General features: G+C 44.0%; 1 protein-coding gene across 1 annotated transcript in view; it reads right to left on the bottom strand.

The window, feature by feature from the left end:
* The window catches only part of CFAP20DC (CFAP20 domain containing), a 1731599-nt gene that overhangs the window by 272249 nt on the left and 1440924 nt on the right, over window positions 1–18426 (bottom strand). The gene's annotated exons all lie outside the window — the stretch shown is intronic.

Genomic DNA, 18426 nt, shown 5'->3' with positions numbered 1-18426 from the left:
CCAGATAAGTAGACTAAAAAGACCTTGTGTTACCCTGGCGTGTCACCTTTATTAATGGCGTACAAAGGTAATATTAAAAACAGTAAACATTGATTACTCGAGAAATTCTGACTCGAGCCACCTAATATTAGGCTAACATGTTTTAGTCCATTTTTCTAAGCCCTAAAGTGTCTTGGACATTCTTCAGGGCCATGGATCCCTAATCTTCCTTGCTGGCTATTCTGCCCCATTCCGTCTTCTTTAGTGTAAGGAAAAAAAAATGTGCAGGTCAATTCTACCTGAGTAAGTGTAAGCCACCTACAGGGACATAAAAACACTGATCGGAGAAAATTCTCTGATACTTTACAAGTCACCTAAACCATCACTCTGTGATCAAACGTGACAGAGCACACATCACTGCAAACACTTGTGCTGTGTGACCCAACGCATACAAAAGACCCCCCTTAATGCTTGTTAATTTTTTGCCTTTCACTCTACTGATGTAGAGTAATATTATCTCTAGAATTACTAAGCTTATTTCTTTAATACAATATGTCAAATTATTACACACGAAATTGCCTGGTTAATCTATATGATCCATCCACTCGCTCATTGTTAACAAAGAGAACAACTTAGCAGTGTTCATCCACTCGATTGCTGTGTTATTCTCCAACCGAAGTTACCACCCAATCGTTCACATTGTTCATCTCATTATTAGCAGCTACACTTGTATAGTCTCTACAGCGCCAAACATTCTGCTACACTGCGATGTGCCCCATGCAGTGATCCCCCAGTCTGGCCCACCTGATACTAATGGCAGAGTCACTTAAAAGTAAATTCACAGATGTTCAACATATCTTATCAACTTTTAACTGTGTGGTACACATTCAAAGATAGTACCGAAACACACACTACCATGTCGGGCCCCATCTACCGCAATCTCACATGCACATTTCTTCATGCGGGACCTCCAGTTACTCACTGCACCAAGAGGTGCATGATGCCTTGACACCTAATCTGCTCCCTCTCCTTGCTGAACTGAGAGAGAGACACTCATAACACAGCATTAATATTGCTTCAGGACAGCTCCGTCCCGTTTCCTTGTTTTTGGCATGTTGCCTCATCAGATCGCGCAAGGCACATTACATCATCAGGACGCACTCCCTAAGTATGCCGGGAAATATAGTCCTCCTGCATGCGGGCCGAAATAAGGTGTAAAATCTCCAATGGATGGCAGACCACCAAGAACATACTGCATCACATTTACAGCCAGGGGGCATAGATCTATCACCAAAATAGACCACCCTGTGCATATTTGTGTCACATGTTAACCCGGGGAGCACGTTAGTCTATCACCCGGGATCCCACATTGGTACATGTTTCAAAATATTGTATAACGCCACTTCACTGCGTCAAAAGTCTCAAGGTATACAGTCTCCATACTCCCCCACAGAACCTGGGCTCTTCAGCGACAGGGCCAGCAACATTCACAGGAAAACATATTCTGTACACACAAGAACTATTGAGAGCCAGGGTCTCATGACTACAACAACCCAGCAACGGTTAGAGTGCCACTCCCAATCACTATATAAACCAGTTTGATGCAGCTGTAAAACTAATGTCAGTTAGAATACAAAAAATGAGTCACGGTATCATGCTCCCCAACAGGACTGCATCATTAAGCCCATGCAAGTATGTACGAGTCTGTAAATCCATCTTTGTTCTAAAATGAGCAACGATCTGGTCATATCAAGGTGTGTTTTCCTCAGTTTTTTCCAGCACACACCATTCCATCTCATTCTCACCATGTCCTTTCTCAACAAAATGTCTAGTCTTCTTGTGTCTTTTTTGCTCCTGATGGTGTTGCGATGTTCCACAATACATGTCCGTACACTTCTAGATGTTATATCTATATAAATCAAATTGCATGGGAATCTGATCATACACACCTCATTCTTCGAGTTGCAATTAGTTAGGTTTTTCAACTTCCATGGTGTCCTAATGCCCATCGCCAACTCTTTCATTCTCTGTGTGAAAGGACAGATGCTGCAACCGCGCAATGCGAATGACCTACAGGGGAGGTACATTCCAAAGAGTCATCTGATCTCCCCATGTTTCTGTTCTTTTAGGGTGTGTATGTACCAAAATATATTTGATGTTCTTGGCTGTCTCATAGGAATACATAGGTCTTTCTAAATCCAAGCCCCCTGACTGTAAGATCATTCAGCGATTATTAGCAATCTTTTTAAATCTGTTCGATAAGGGGCTAAAGGTAGTCACAGAGATTGATCTTGTTGTGTCCTCTTTTTCAAAGGTCATTAGCAATTGGTCCCGATTGTTGTTGAGGGTACATTTATTTGCTTTTCCTATTAAATTCCCAGGATACGTCTTTTCAAGCAGCTTTGCGGATAATCTCTTTGCATGTGACTTGCATGTGACTTATACATTGCTATGTCGTTACAGCTGTATCTCACATGCAAAAACTCTCCTATAGGTAAGTGCTCCCACAGTGCTCATGGGTGGAAACTGTCAAACCTTAGGAGACTGTCGCGATCTATCGACCTGTAAAAAACTTCATTCTCCAGGAACGTATTTTTAGACCTAATTACCAATTCCAGGAATAGTAATTCCCCCTTCCCACTGTTGCTGTCAAGTGTAGAAAAGTGTTCAGTGTATTTAACCATTCTACAAAGGTAGTGACTTCTTCCCTGGTACCTGTCCAAATCAGGAGCACGTCATCACTATAGCGTTCCCACAGTCGGATCATTTCTCTGAAGGGATTAGAATCATGTAGGGCACATTCTGATTCAAATGAATGCATATAGAGACAAGCCAAAATTGGAGCAAATGTGCCCCAGTAGATGTCCCGTGCACCTGAAGAAGAAACTACCACTCAAATTCAAAGAAAGTTCTTGTCAGCACCAAGTGGGCCAGAGGTGTTATATACTCCCATTCCATGTCCCTCAAGATATTAACAGCATCCAGAGTTGCTTCCTGTGGTATATTGGTATATAAAGATTCCACATCCAGACTGATCAACAGCTCCCTAATGTCATCAAAGGATAGATCTTTTATCAGGTTGAGGACGTCTTTCGTGTCCTGTAGGAAAGCTGACATACTCCTCACCGGGGGTTGGAAAAATAAATCACAAAACTGTAAAACAGGTTCTAACACAGAACCAATTTTTGCTGTGTTAAATACTCCTTATATTCTGTGATTATCTTACTAGATTCCTCGAGTTTTTTCTTAAATGCAGTTGTACTCAGTCCTGTTATTCAATTACTCTCTAATCTTAATTTTGACCAATTTAGCATCTCCCAGGCTTTTTGCAGTTTTACTGAAGAGGATTAACCAGTCATGTGCACATCTCCACGCTAAAGGTGACCAGTCTTTCTTAAACTCCTTGTCTTCCGGGAAAATCCTGTGTTCATTGGTAATTATCGGTCCATTCGGGGCTATATTATTCCATAAATATTCTGTTAGGACTGCTCCATGTAGAATTTTTTTACTTGGTTCCTCTTGATTTCCACCAAAGTATCACCATCACCCACACACCCACAGTTCCCCACACCTGCATTTACTACTCCAGTTCTTCTGGAGCTCCGTCGAAAGGCCTCCTGCTTCCACATCAGAGGCATTATTTCCGTCTTTGTCTGACATTACATCAGTGCTTTACCCTTGCCTACTTCCCTTTCTGCGGGTTGAAACTTTTCTTTCCCTTTTGTTGTCTTTCAGACCTGCCTCTGGGAAGACGTTTCCAATACACTTTTTTTTAATCTTTTTTGCTTTCCCTCCTCTCCATCCATCAACCAATTTTTTTCTTTTCCTTCTCTCTCTCATGCTGTTGTCCCTTTTAAATTTCTAGGGCCGATATCAGGATTGCAGCAGAGCAAGCACGTCACAGGATCCCTGCACCACTTAAGTAAGCCCCACTGCTGGGTGCACATTTCATACATGAACAATGTGAAGGGGACTTTTCCTCGTTGGCATTATGTGTAAGATACAGAGGTTTGGGCAAAGAGGCGTTCATGTGGTGCAGAACTGTTGGTCTCCTAGGAGTGTTATAGAGTTATTGGGCAGGTATGAATAAGTCTCAAGATCACTTCACAAGTCACACACTCCATCCCTTGTGGAACAGTCCTAGAGCCCCACAAAACCACACTAGGTGCCACTAGCAGTGCAACATGAAACAGGGATAAACAACCAATACATGTTTCACTGCTGTGCTCTCAACAATCCTTGTAATAATTTGAAGAGCTATCATGTACTAAAGCGAGAGCACATTTTTAGGATTGAGTCTGCAAGTGCATGCGCTAGTGAATCTTTCTCGTTTGTGTGATGCTTGTGTAGGGTACATGGGTTGGAGACCCTCTGTAGCTCACCATTTGTTGGTTTGCGTGGCCCTCTTCTTTACAGTCTCGTAATTCGCCAAGCACGCCTGGCATCACTTACATTGTGTGGAGCAGAGATCAAGCACTAATTGATGCAACTTAATTAGTGGCCATCCGCTGCTCCTGACGTGATCGAGGTACTATTTGTTTTTTTTATTTTTTTAACTTCGCATGTCCCCCAAACAGAAGGCTTGTTTATGACTGGCAAAAACGTGCACAACAGGCACAAAATTGCAAAGTTTTGTTTTTTAATGCTACCTTTATTTTATTTTGCTAAGTCCCTTTTTCTCTGCTTCTCATGTTTTATTTTGCTTTTGCTCGTGGGCGCTGTTGTCAAAAGATGTTCGGAATATTTGAGACCTGTTGCATTGCAAATGCTTGTTTATGTAATTAGTGCATGGACAGGCCCCCCGTTGAGGATTCACATTTTGCGCAAACTGGGACAGTATACACATTTATGCTTTCCAGGACCTGTTCTGACCTGCCGTTCATGAGTTTGAATGTGGGTAAGAAAGGCTAACTCAGACTGCCCCACTTTGGTAGGAACAATGAGTATCATTAAATTGAGTACAGGTAACACTTGTTATGGCCATACTTAGACACGCAAAAGTGTGCTATGAAGGACTATTTACAAAGAAGTGATTATTATTATACATTCAAAAACCTTCCTGGTTGCTGCAACTTTACGTCTTTTTCTCTGTGATACAATTACAGCTTCTGCTCTTTCTCACTGTTCTGTTTGTTTCTGCAGCACTCATTTGTATCCAACATGCGTATATTGTTATATGAATGAACTTGGGTAACCTTTAAACGTTTAGCTAGGATGTTCACAGTGGTAATAATTTGCCCTATGTGAACCCATGATAAAAGACTGCAGGTTTGTATGATACAAGAGACTGAATATGTCTTGATAATGATTTGGCTCAGCGAAAATATTCAAATGGGCGAATCAGCCGACTCAGCACTTGTACCTACATTTTCACAGCAACACGTCAATATCTTACTTATATTAAATGCATACTTTTCACACTCCTGGCTGCCTGACAAAAGTATGGTTGATGATTGAAACCGCACCGACCACTAAAGCAATTTACAGCAATGAATTAACGGGTAGTACATTTTCTCAGAGTTTGATATCTTGTCCCCTTCCAGTGACCTCTTTAATTGTACATTCATTTAAGTGAGGAATTGCTTGTGCTGCGAGATCAAGTATTTTAATTTGCATTAGAATTTCTGAATTGCGTTTACTTGAAGGAGGCTGCGCGCCAAAGAACAGGCAAACAAAGGGACACAGAAGTGTGAGACGAATTATACATTTTCAGCTTTTTTTCCTTAAGAATCCCAGCGCAAGCAAAAAAAAGTAAGTTCCACTAAGACATACAGTAAATGAAGATATTATGTATTAGGGATGGAATGAATCTGTCAGTTTGACGGATTGCAAGGCAAAGAACAGATTAACAGATTACTCATTGTCAGAAAGCAGCTCTCTGTGAAAAATGTGCAGGAAATGATAAGTGTTGGTTTGTGCTGATTTAATGATATTTCAAATCTACAATAACACTCTCTGAGTGTGCTATAATGTAGCACTTGCCTTGCTTTTTAGCTGCTGTTCAGTCGACAGGTTCTGAATGTTGTTCATTTTTCATCCACTTGACCCACAAGTTATGCATTCATCCAAGGATGCCACGGGGAGAAACCTTGCTGCAGTGACTTCTGCTTTTATTTTTACTCCAAGGATAGGTGATAGAAATGCAACCTAATATTTAACGTTGCTGATCTCTTTTCCTTGTATCAAAATCAAGCTTGCTCTCTGCTACCTGAACACATGCGGTGGCCTGCTCGGTGGCTGCAATCTTATCACATTATGCCGGAATTAAACACAGATGGCCTACTTGTGGAAAGAGTGGTGATTTTACCCGAGTGTTAAGTAAAAAACACCGCAGTCTTGGCTTTTGAAACGAAGAAAACAATCTGTTTCACTGGTAGTACTTTTCCCAACGGTGCTAAATATCACCAAATGTAAGGCTGTAATGCCACACTGCTGGCAGCACGAAGGATTACAACAACACTGATGTTACCACTGACAGCAGTGGTAATCTTTTGGAAGTAGTAAATTATCACCAGCGAAACTTTCTTCTAGAATAAGGTTCACAGTTATTTGGCTCACAGTTTAGTGTTCCATCAACACACGATGTATCTGTAACACAAAACTACATATATACATTAAATCGTCAGAGATAAGGATTCTTAATTTATGGTTATGTTGCACTTTTGATTGAAAACACAGTTTTTCATTTCCTAACACTGATGTTTTTTGAAGACCTTGTAGGAAATTTGGCACACCCCTTTTTTTCTGGCACAAGCAGCCTCACAAAGATTGTCAACTTTTTTTCTGACACACAACAATCTAATTCAGATTGTTCGATGGAGCCAAATTAAGAGAAGGCCAAATAAAGAAGGGTTTTCATGTTTAAGTCCCATGTGGATTTTTGCTCTCCACTACCAAAAAAATTGGCAATGGAACTGTAATAATTTTGGCATAGACATAACATTTAAGACTATAAATCTGTTCAGTTGTTTTTGAGACATATGCATTAAAAATACGTCTCAGACTGGTCCTGACTGGTAATGATAACGGTATCTTGATGGTCTACCCTCAAATCCCCATCAAAGGATAATTTGACAATAAATATTTTGAAAAATAATTTAATCTGATTGGAAAGGTGAAAGGTGATCATTTTACCCTGTTGGCCATTGCAGGATTCTGAAATCTTCTACAGATTCAGGGAAATCAATTGGTTGTCACCACAGAAGCATTTCTTTAATGGAACTCATTTTAATAATGCAAAGAGTTGAGGCTGGACACTCACCCTTTAGTTTTTAATGCTGCCACAAGGATACATTAATGAAAACACAGCTCTGATCTAGGAAAAAATAGTATTGGGGGTCACCACAGCACATTGTTTGTTGCTGCACCTGAGATGTACAACAAAAACAGCTTAGTTGCTGAACTTGAATGCCTAGTATGGGATGTGTATAGTGAATACATATGCTCCCCCAATAAAAGAGCTTCATCTTCTGTTGCAGCTCATTCTTCACAATAACAAGTGTCTTGGGGAGAGGAGTGGGACTGATGATGGAGCATGCCACCTACTGTGGGTGATGGACCTATATAATTTTAGAGAAATAGTCCTTAGGACCAAGACTAGGTACGTGCTGGTGTACCTTCTCAGACCTCCTCTGTAGCACGCACCTTTCTTTCGGTCAGCGTTTATTCAGTTCTTCAACTGACAAAAAAGTAGCACATTCTAAAACAAAGTAAACCATAAAGGGGGAAATGCCAATGTTTTGAATTGGAGGGTTATATTTTAATAATACATATTAGTTTGTGATGTTAAAGTCAACCGCAGCATGCCTTTAAAAATGTTTTACAATAATTTATTTTACTTTGATATATATTGTGACCTGCTCACATAATCCTTTAGGCAAACACATGTCAGTGCCGAACAGGCAATGGATGCACAGCATGGCAATTTCCATGCCCTGTGCTCACTTACCCGATCTCAAACTCTGTTAGGTACAGAGTTATCTGCACATAGATTGGCCCCAAGACATGTACTGTTCCCACTGCTACACTCCCAACAACTCTTACTGTGCTTAAAATGCCCTACCCAAGAGAATGTCCGTCAGTAATGGCCTATGCCCTGTTCCCATCATGAATGCGGAACAGCCAGCCTGACCTGTGTATCAGCTTTGTACAGGAGATTTCAAAGCCATGCGCTGTGCCTTGCCCCCAGTCACCAGAGTCACCACAACAGACATGTGTGCAGTTTAAGTAGTCTGATTCCGATACTTCTATCAACGAGCCCTCAAGGATTGGTACTTGTTCATAACCAGAATGCCCTTCCGTCACATCCTGTTCCTCTACTACAGATTTTACTAACAGTTCCATAACCTGAGCCAAATCTCTAACCCTACCTCATGTTCCAGGCAATTAGTGAATGTTTTCAGGCATGGTAAGTGCAGCAAAAGTTTGCACTAAATGGCTCCCAGAGCTACAATGGGCATCATTTAAAATAAGATTTTGAATTCAGATTCAAATTTCAGTCTATAAAATGTCAATCTATGAAACACTTCTTAAAATAATGTATCATTTTGTTGAGTTCTGGATGCATATATAGCAAACCATTGAAAGCACACTAAAGGCAGTCGCTTCACACTGCCAGACATGTGTGGTGCAAATTCGTCCAACCTTTTTTGAGTTAGCACCTCCTACATCTTCTTTATGAAACACTTAACCTTTGGAAGTTGATTTTGCTGGTGCTAGTGGGCATCTCAAACCGTGAGCTTTGGAATATTTACAGCCACACTCAAACTGAACTAGGAAAGGAGTGTTGTTTGCAAGGATCACCATTTAAATGGGAAACAGTAATATGGGCAGTTGCTATGCATGCAAACGAATGGGTGTTTTGCAAGACAGTGCACGGTGTCATGGGTATTTACATAGACTAGCTGTAATCCATTTTTTCTATAGCTTAATATGCCGTTGATTTCACATTGGTTCCTATAAAAGCCTTAGTTATTCTGAATGCAATCTTGAGTACAATGGAAGCTCTAGTTAAGTTCGCATGAATATGCAAAACACCAAAAGAAACCAGAGCGGAGGATTTTATCCTTGGTCCTGCTTTAACATAAGGTCCACATTCTCATTATGACACAGTAGGACTCTTTGGAATAGGTCAAATCATATCAATTTGCTGTTACCAAATTGACTTAGGTCTCCTTCAGCTCATACTCAAATTTTCTTAACAGCTATTGATCATGGACAGCAACTCACCAAAATGCCAGGGGTAGCGGAAGTGACATCACACGCCATTTCATCTTTACTTTTTCTCACATGCTTACACTAACACACGTATTCACTCATACACACACACACTCTTTTACATAAGCAACCTCTCACCCGCAAGCATGCACACAACATGCAGTTAAAAGTGTTGCAGCTGTGTCCCTTGGCGACCCCTAAATGACGTCCATGCTATTGATCATAAGTTTTATAAGTTTGGAAATGGATAAACACGTGGACTCTGTTGAGCAAGTTGGCTTCTTCTTTTAATTATCTTGATCACTTCAAACATACATATTTTGTTTGATGTTTCTCTGGCGACTCAATTACTACTGCACTATTTCTCTTTTTATGTTTGTTTTTACTCGCTCGCTTTATTACACTAATATTTATTGCATTTTATAGAACAATTCTACATGTCAAAATTATACTTATCGATATGAAGGTCTCACAGTGCTTAATTCTGTAATTCAATTATGTATCTCGACACAAGACATCCTAGTAATTTAACACGATTGTCGCTGTATTGTCTATAAACATTTGCTTTCAAAGAAATTCAGGGTTTTAGAATTTCTATCCTTTTCATGGGGAAATGCTTAGCCAAATGGTAACTGGTCCTCAGTTTCCTCAATGGCTCTGCGGTGTTGTAGACTGCAATTTTCAACAATTTAGTTTGAAGGAAAACAGCAATTAAAAACAATTGCTGATACAAAAAGTTTGAAACAATAAACTAGCAAGGTAGAGAACCCATGCGAAGTAGTTGGCATAGAAAATGTGTGTGTTATATAATATGAAATGTATGAAGTTGAAGTGATGGAGAGATCCAGGGTCAGCTGCTGCCCTGCCATCCGGTCCTGGGTGATGTTACCATTATCCACAATCAATAAACCTTAAACCTTCCCTACAATTCTACACATTCTGCTGTTATTGAGGAGGATATTTACAACATGTGAGAATGATGAGACTGCTCGGACAAGGTCCAAGCATGCTACTGATATCACCAACCGCTGAAGATTCTCGATCAGCTGTGGAACTGGTGGAGAGATCAATGACATCTGGATGGTCATCATTCAGAGATATTTCATTAACGTCGTCCAGTTCAGTGGAATACTTAGGCAGGTGTGCAGGGGTATTTGAGGAGACACATTGCATTGATAATCGATCCATTGAGCAAATTTGAGTTGTTGATGTGAATGTTCATTTGCATCTTTGTGACACAATGCATGCTTACTGGAACCTGGCAATGAAAGCCATTTAGCACTGTGTGGTCTGAGTGGACATAGCATTTGTTCACTGCTTTGGGTCTCAGTATACTAACTCAATACAATTTATTTATAAGCATGGTGGCACTTAAGGAAGCCTTAAGGTTTTATGATCCGGCTTCAAATCAGAGGTGACAAATTAAATTTATCAACTGAATCAACAAGGTTGGTAATGGCGACACACAGGAGGTAAAGCAGAGAATTAAGAAGGGTGAGTGAATACCACTGAAGCACAAACTTAAATGACATACTAAGGAAGTGGTGACATTGACATACAAGTTACTTACCTCCGATAACGATATATCTGGTAGAGACATATTCTAGTTGAGGACACCTTACCTTAGGATTTTCCCCCAGACGTCAGACTGGATCCCGAGAGTTTTTCCTCGAGCAATACCCATGCTTGTCGGCAGGTGGCGTCATGCGACTCCGCAGGTGTCGCAGCCGCCGTGATGACATCGGGAGCAGTACACAGAGGCCACCTCACCTCAGTTTCTTTTCACGAGTTTCCACGCCAAAGCGCAGAGCTGCGAAGAACACTGAAATTGATATGGCAGAGCTAAGGCCCTAAATGGGGAAGCCCTGTCCCTAGAAATCAGTTCACAAGCGGAGAGGATGGGTGGGTCGGTAAGGAAGCTGCAACTAGAATATGTCTCTACCAGATATATTGTTACTGAAGGTAAGTAACTTGTACATATGATAGAGACTTCTAGTTGAAGATTCCTTACCTTAGAATAGATACCCAAACAATGTCATCCTTGGAGGTGGGCTGCAAACAAAGATCATACTAGAAAGTCCATGCGGGACCGAACAACCAAAGTAACTGTCCCTGAGGACACGATTGTCCAGGCAGTAATGTTTAGTAAACGGGTGCAAGGGTGCCCACATAGATGCCTGGCAGATATCCAGGACAGGAACTTAACGTGCTAACGCAGTAGAAGCAGCAGTTGCTCTGGTGGAATGAGTGCGCAAGCCCTCCGGGGGTTGCTTCTTTGCCAAAGTGTAGCACATCTTGATGCAAAGTACCACCCATTGAGGGATGGCACGTTTTTGCACTGCCTTCCCTTTATTTACACCCACATATCCAACAAAGAGTTGATCGTCCACCTGGAAATCTTTAGTAAGATTGAGATGGAATGCCAATGCTCTTTTTGGATCCAGGCAGAGGAGTCTCTTCTCCTCATGAGAAGGATGTGGAGGTGCACAAAAAGTAGGCAAGGTGATGGACTAGCCTACATGAAAAGGTGTAACAACTTTGGGAAGGATGGAAGCCTTAGTGAGTAACACCACTTTGTCAGGGTGCACAGAAAAAATGGGGGCTTAGGAGATAGAGCCTGAAGCTCACTCACTCTGTGAGCAGAAGTGATGGAAACAAGAAAAAACATGTTCAAAGTAGGGAGCCATAATGGACAATTGTACATCGGCTCAGGGGGAGCACACAAAGTAAGTAAGGACAAGTTTGAGGTCCCACTGAGGCATGATAAATGGGGTGGGAGGAAACAAATGGGTGAGGCCCTTGAGGAACCTACTAACAATAGGCAACTTAAAGAGTGAAGGCTGATCTGGCTACCTAAGAAATGCAGAGATAGCTGATAAATAGCGTTTAAGGGTGCCCAAAACAGAGCCCTGCTAAACCAAAGAAAGAATGAACAAAAGAACCTCGGAAAGAGGAGCAGAGAGGGGATCAACGGATTTGTTGGTACACCATGCCACAAATGTATGCCAACGACAGGCGTATACCGTTTTGGTGAGGGACGTCTGACTGCCAAGATAACATCACAGAATTTGGGTCGGAGGTCAAAAGCCGTCAACTGCAGCCACTCAATCTCCACGTATGAAAGCAGAGATTGGACAGGTTCGGGTGGAGAACCGTCCCCTGCTGCTGCGACAGAAGATCCTCCCGTCTGAGTGGAAGATCGGTGGCCATGCTCAATAGCTCTGGATATCATACTCTCCATGCCCAGTCCCGAGCAACCAAGATCACTTGGACCCGGTCGTTCCTGATCTTCTTGAGAACGCTGGACAAAAGTGGTATAGGCAGAAAGGAGGCCAGAGCTCCACTCAAGACAAACAGCATCTCCGAGCGAGTGCCGCCTTGGAAACTCCAACATGCAAAACAGCTGACATTGCGCGTTCTCTGCGGAGGCAAACAAATCTAACCAAGGTTCTCCCCACTGCTGAAAGAGACCATGCAACCCCTCCAGATGGGGATGCCATTCGTGATTGGCTTTGTATCGACAGCTGAGTTTGTCTGCTCTGGCATTCAGAGAGCCCACCAGGGTGATAACCTGATGGATGAGTCAGCCATATCCAGAGGCGTAGCGCCTCCTGACAAAGGGTCCAGGACCCTACTCCGCCCTGTTTGTTGCAGTACCACATGGCAGTAGTGTTGTCCGAGAACACCTGCACTACTTTCCCTTCGAGAGAAGGAAGAAATGCTTTCAACATAAGCCGGATCACCTGGAGCACTACAAGAGTGATATGGAGCACAGACTCTGCCGGAGACCAGAGGCCTCTGATCTCCGCCTCTCCCATGTGGCCACCCCATCCCGAGAGTGACGCGTCCGTCACTATGGATACATTTGGATGGGGAAGGGAGAGGGATCTGCCGGTGACCCAATGCGGATTTGAAAGCCACCACTGCAGGTCTTTCACAGTCTCCTCCGAGATCTGGACCATGTGGGTGAGATTTCCCTGATACTGCGCCCACTGGAACTTCAAGTCCCACTGCAGAGCCCGCATATGTCATCTGGCATGTGTCACTAGCAGGATGCAGGAGGCCATGAGGGCCAGCAGCCTCAGAGTCAGACTCACCGAAACCCAAGATAGAGACTGGAAGATCGGAATCATAGCCTGAATATCCTGGACTTGCTTTTAGGGAGGATAGGCCCGAAACTGCACTGTGTACAGAACAGCTCCGATGAAAGGGAGCGTCTGAGAGGGAGTCAGATGTGACTTCGGCACGTTTATAGTGAACCCCAGCATGTGGAGGAGGATTGCCGTAGTCTGAAAGTGGGAGACGACTTTCTGGGCGAGTCCGCCTTCAACAGCCAGTCGTCGAGGTGGGGGAAGACTGAAAACCCCGAGCTGTGCTGATGAGCTGCAACTACCGCCATCACTTTCTTGAACACCTGAGGGGAGCTGGTAAGGCCGAAGTGGAGCACAGTAAATTGTAATGCTTGTGACCTACCATGAATCGTAGGTAATGTCTGTGGGGAGGCAGGATAGGAATATGGAAATAAGCATCCTGCAAGTCCAACACTACCATCCAGTCTTCTCGCTCCAAGGCAGACAGGACCGGAGCCAAGGTGAGGAAGAGATTGAGGTCCCAAAGGTCTAGGATAGGACGTAAGCCCTTGTCTTTTTTGGGCACCAGAAAGTAGCGGAAATAACAACCACAACCTACTTCTTTCGCAGGGACCCTCTCTATGGCTCCCTTGGCAAAGAAAGTGGAGACTTCCTGGTGGGGAAGTGCCAAATGATCTTCAGGTATACGGAGGCATGGCTGGTGGGGCAGATTCAAAGGGGAGGGAGTAGCCCCTTCGAATGATCTGCAAAACCCACCTGTCCGTAATGATGGATTCCCAGTGGGGCAGGTGATGGCAACTTCTGCCGCCAACTGGACCAGAGTGAGAGGATGGACTAGGGGGATTTTTTTTTTTTTTTTAAGTTTCAAAAGTTTTATTAAGAATGTATAAGGCGGTACATACAGCATATAAACAAACTGTTTAGCTTTCAAAACATTGTTTTTGTTCGTTTACCACAATTATTTCCATTGTAAGCATATATACATGTACTGTCAGGTAAGTAAAAATTCCCAGTTGCATAGTTGAGTTGTGTACCCTTATTTTGAAGAAGAGTGGAAAACAGGTGGGGGGGGTGGTAGGGGGAGGGGGAGCGAGGATAGGGTTGTGTAGGAGGGGTTGGTCTTGGTATAGGGGAGAGACAAAATAGTCATATGAAATGGGGAGGGGGAGAGAAGGGAAAGAAAGAGGGAGAAAGAGGAAGGGTAATCGCGGGGGAATGTAGAATGAAGAGACTCGAGGTAGGTATCCTGAGACTAGCTTGTTCAGGCCTAAGAGTAGATCGTTCTGTACTTCTCCGTCTGTAGCAAGTTATTGTCTAGGAGTAGATAATATGTATGATAGGTATGGTAAGGTCGGTTGGAGAGTGTCTACGTCTTATATGAGTTGATTTCTCAGTCCTTGTTTGTGTTAGGAAGCGACTTGTATTACTATGTTGGGTAGTTCAGGGTCTCGGGCATGTGACAAAATTAGAGGCCTGTGGATTGATAGAGAGAGAGAAAAAAAAGAGAGAGAGAAGAGAGGATAGCGTAGCTAGGGAGAGAGAGAGGGGGCAATAGGAGATTAAATGTGTTTCCGGAGTCTAGGATTCTCAGAGGGTGATTGGTAATCAATATCCCTAATCATTGATCATTGAACATTGATCATCCGTTGGTCATCCACCAGCCGCTTCATGGTCTCTTCAAGAATGGGCGCCAGACCTCCTCAAACTGTTCTGCTTGGTCCTGTAGGTTATAAATCACTCGTTCATGGGTAGCCGTTTGATACATGGCCGTCATCCATTCCATGGGTGTGGGGGCAATGCTAGATCTCCAGTGCCTGAGTATGCATATTTTGGCCGTGGCTAGCGCCGTGTGGATTAATCGTTTATGTGCCCGCGATAGGGAGGGATACGGGCGAATGTCATGTAGAATGATAAATGCTGGTGGGGTCGGTTTTGGTATCTGTATGAAGTCCGATAAGGCGAGGCGTACCGCGTCCCATAGTGACTGTACCGTGGGGCAGTGGCATAAAATATGAAGTTGGTCGCAATATGGCTCTGTGCATCTCCAACAGTTCGCGTGAGGTATCAACCCTGCCCTGAAGAGTTTAACGGGGGTCCAATACCATCCCTGAAGGATTTTAAATAGGCAAATTTTCAGGCGTGCTTCACGTACACCCCTGTCAAGGGCTTCTTGTATGTCTGGCCATTCTTCGTCCGTGTAGGTTATCTCTAGTATGTCCTGCCACTTTAAGCGTAGTCGTTCAAGTAAAGGCTGAGAGTAAAGGTGGTTAGTTAATTCGGCATAGAGGCCAGCCAAGACGCCTTTTTGTCGGCCCCATTTCTGAAGATAGGTGACGATGGGTGAGGTTTTGAGCAGCCACGGGGGGGTTCCTAATGTTCTCCGCATACAGTGTTTGAGCTGTAGATATCGCCACTCCTGGTTACTTTGGATACCGAATTCTTCCTGGAGGGAGGCGAATGTGCGGAAGCTATCTCCATCTATTATGTGGGATATATTGTGGATACCTGCGTCGGACCATTGGGGCCATCTGAGAATAGTCCCTCCTATTTTAATGCTTTTATTCCCTGCTATGGGAGCCTGAGTATGCAGGGAGGGGTGTACTCCTAGTAGTCGATGGGCTCTGCACCACGCTGTGTTTGTAGCCTTGAGGATGGGGTTAGTTAAGGGAACGTGGTCGGCGTATGTTCCTCCCATCTCCGTATACTGTCCATATAGGAGTTTCTCTGTGATCACCCATTGCGGTGGATCGGCTGTATCCGGAAGCGTATATATTAGCTGTGAGAGTTGTAGGGCCAGAGAGTATTGTTCTACCGAGGGTAGTCCTAATCCTCCGTAGAGCCGTCGTGCCAGTATTATTGCAGGTTTCAGTCTTGGGCGTGAGGAGCCCCAGACGAAGGCCCTTATGGATGCGTCTATTAATCGGAGTGAGGAAAGAGGTATCTGTAGGGGAAGCATGCCTAACACGTATGTGAAGCGTGGTAAGGTGACCATTCTGACCGCCTGTGTCCTGCCCCACATGGACAGGCCTAGTAGGGACCATTTGGCAAAGTCTTGTTTCATTTTAGATATAAGGGGGTCTATGTTGTCCCTGACCATATGTTCTAGACCTCTGTTAATAAACGTTCCTAAATATTTAAGGCGGGTCGGGGTCCATTTGAATTGAAGGCCATATATCGCTGCCCTCGTCGTTATGCGGGATAATGGTAGTGCCTCACTTTTATCCCAGTTTACCCGATATCCGGATAGGGATGCAAAGTCTTCTATAGTGGAAAGTAGTGCTGGGAGCGAGGTTTCTAGATCGGACATTGTTAACAGAATGTCGTCTGCGTAGAGATATATTTTGGATATGCCCCCGGTGATATGGATCCCTTTTATTTGGTGAGAATTTCGTATGGTGGCAGCTAGGGGTTCCATGGCCAATAAAAATAGAAGTGGCGACAAGGGGCATCCCTGGCGTGTGCCCCTTCCGATAGGGAATGGGTCTGACATGATGCCCCCACAGTTAACCTGTGCTGTGGGGTGGTCATATAATAAACGTACTTTAGAGATAAATTGTTCCCCCAGGCCAAAATGCTTCATGGTTGTGAATAGGTAGGGCCACTCAATGCGGTCGAATGCTTTCTCCGCGTCTAGGGACAGGGCTAGGGCTTCGTCAGGTAATTGTATGGATTCTAACAGTGTATGGCAAAGAGTTCGCATATGATTTCTGGAGGTACGGCCTGGTACAAATCCTACTTGGGTATTGTGAATCAACGATGGTATCACCTTGCGGAGCCGCGCTGCTAGAACACTGGCTAGGAGTTTGACATCCCCATTCAAAAGGGAGATAGGACGGTAACTGCCGCAAAGAAGGGGGTCTCTCCCTGGCTTAGGCAAGATGACAATCGTGGCTTTATTGGATAGAGCGCCCAGGGAGCCTTCTTGACATGCTTCCGTCAGTGCTTCATGTACTGCGGTTATTGCCTCCTCCCCAGCCCATTTATAGAATTCCGCAGGGAATCCGTCCTCTCCTGGTGATTTATGGTAGGGGAGGCTTGTTATAACTTGGGTTATCTCTTCTTTGCTTATGTTACCGTCCAAGAGGGCCCTGCCTGCCTCAGACAGACGGGGTAGATTGGCCGCGGCAAGGAATGTCTCCATTTGTGTTTGATCTGTCGTTGTTTCAGGAGTGTACAAATGTCGGTAGTACTTGGCAAACTCGTTTACAATGTCTTGTGGGCGAGTTAGCACTGCTCCTGAAGAAGATGTTATGGCCGCAATGGCAGAGGCTGCCTCTCTTTGTCGGAGCTGCGCCGCTAGGAGGCGACCTGCTTTTTCCCCTTGTTCGTAATGGCGGCCTCGCAATTTTTGCAGTGCGTATTCCGCCTGAGATGTATAGAGTTCATTGTGTGCCATGCGGGCCTGTTCTAAGGCGTGTCGCAGCCTAGGGGATGGTTGGGCGGTATATTGTTTAGTGAGGTCCCGTATCGTGGTCTCTAAGGTGGTTTGGCGGGCTATTCTGTCTTTGTTGGCCAGTGCTGCATCTCGCATCATATTCCCTCTTAGTGTTGCTTTTGCTGCCGTCCATAGGATCCTTTTTGAGGATACAGTGCCTGAATTCTCGGCCATGTATGTGGTTACATGAGCTTTTAATTGTTCCTTCCCTTGTGGAGAGCGATATCTGTGTACAGCCAATCGCCATGGTTTACGACCAGAGAAGGAGAGTCCCACCTGGATCCGGATTAGTATTGGGGAGTGATCTGAGAGCCCACTGTCTAGGATACAGGTGTCTTGTATATGAGGGATTACAGTGTGTGATACTAAGAAATAATCCAGACGCGATTGGGTGCCATGGACGGTGGATAAGAAAGTATATTCCTTATCTTTCGGGTGTTGTATTCTCCAGCAGTCCACCAGACCGACGTCAGTGGTCAGGTCTGTCAGAAGCGCTCTGTCGTGATGGTTACATACATCGACAGGGCCTGTCCTATCCATTATGGCGTCTTGGACGAGATTCCAATCTCCCCCGATTATGTATCGAGTAGTTCCGATTTCTGTCAGGAGGCGATTTAGCTGTAGAAGGAATGGGCGTTTTGGGCCGGTTGGTGCGTAAACGGATCCCACGCATAAAACAGTGTCCCCTAGTTTTAATTTAGCAAA

Source organism: Pleurodeles waltl, chromosome 9, assembly GCF_031143425.1.
Source record: "Pleurodeles waltl isolate 20211129_DDA chromosome 9, aPleWal1.hap1.20221129, whole genome shotgun sequence".
In the NCBI taxonomy this organism is placed as follows: Eukaryota; Metazoa; Chordata; class Amphibia; order Caudata; family Salamandridae; genus Pleurodeles; species Pleurodeles waltl.
The sequence above is the reverse complement of the archived record's forward strand: the minus strand, read 5'-3'. Positions and strand labels throughout refer to the sequence as shown.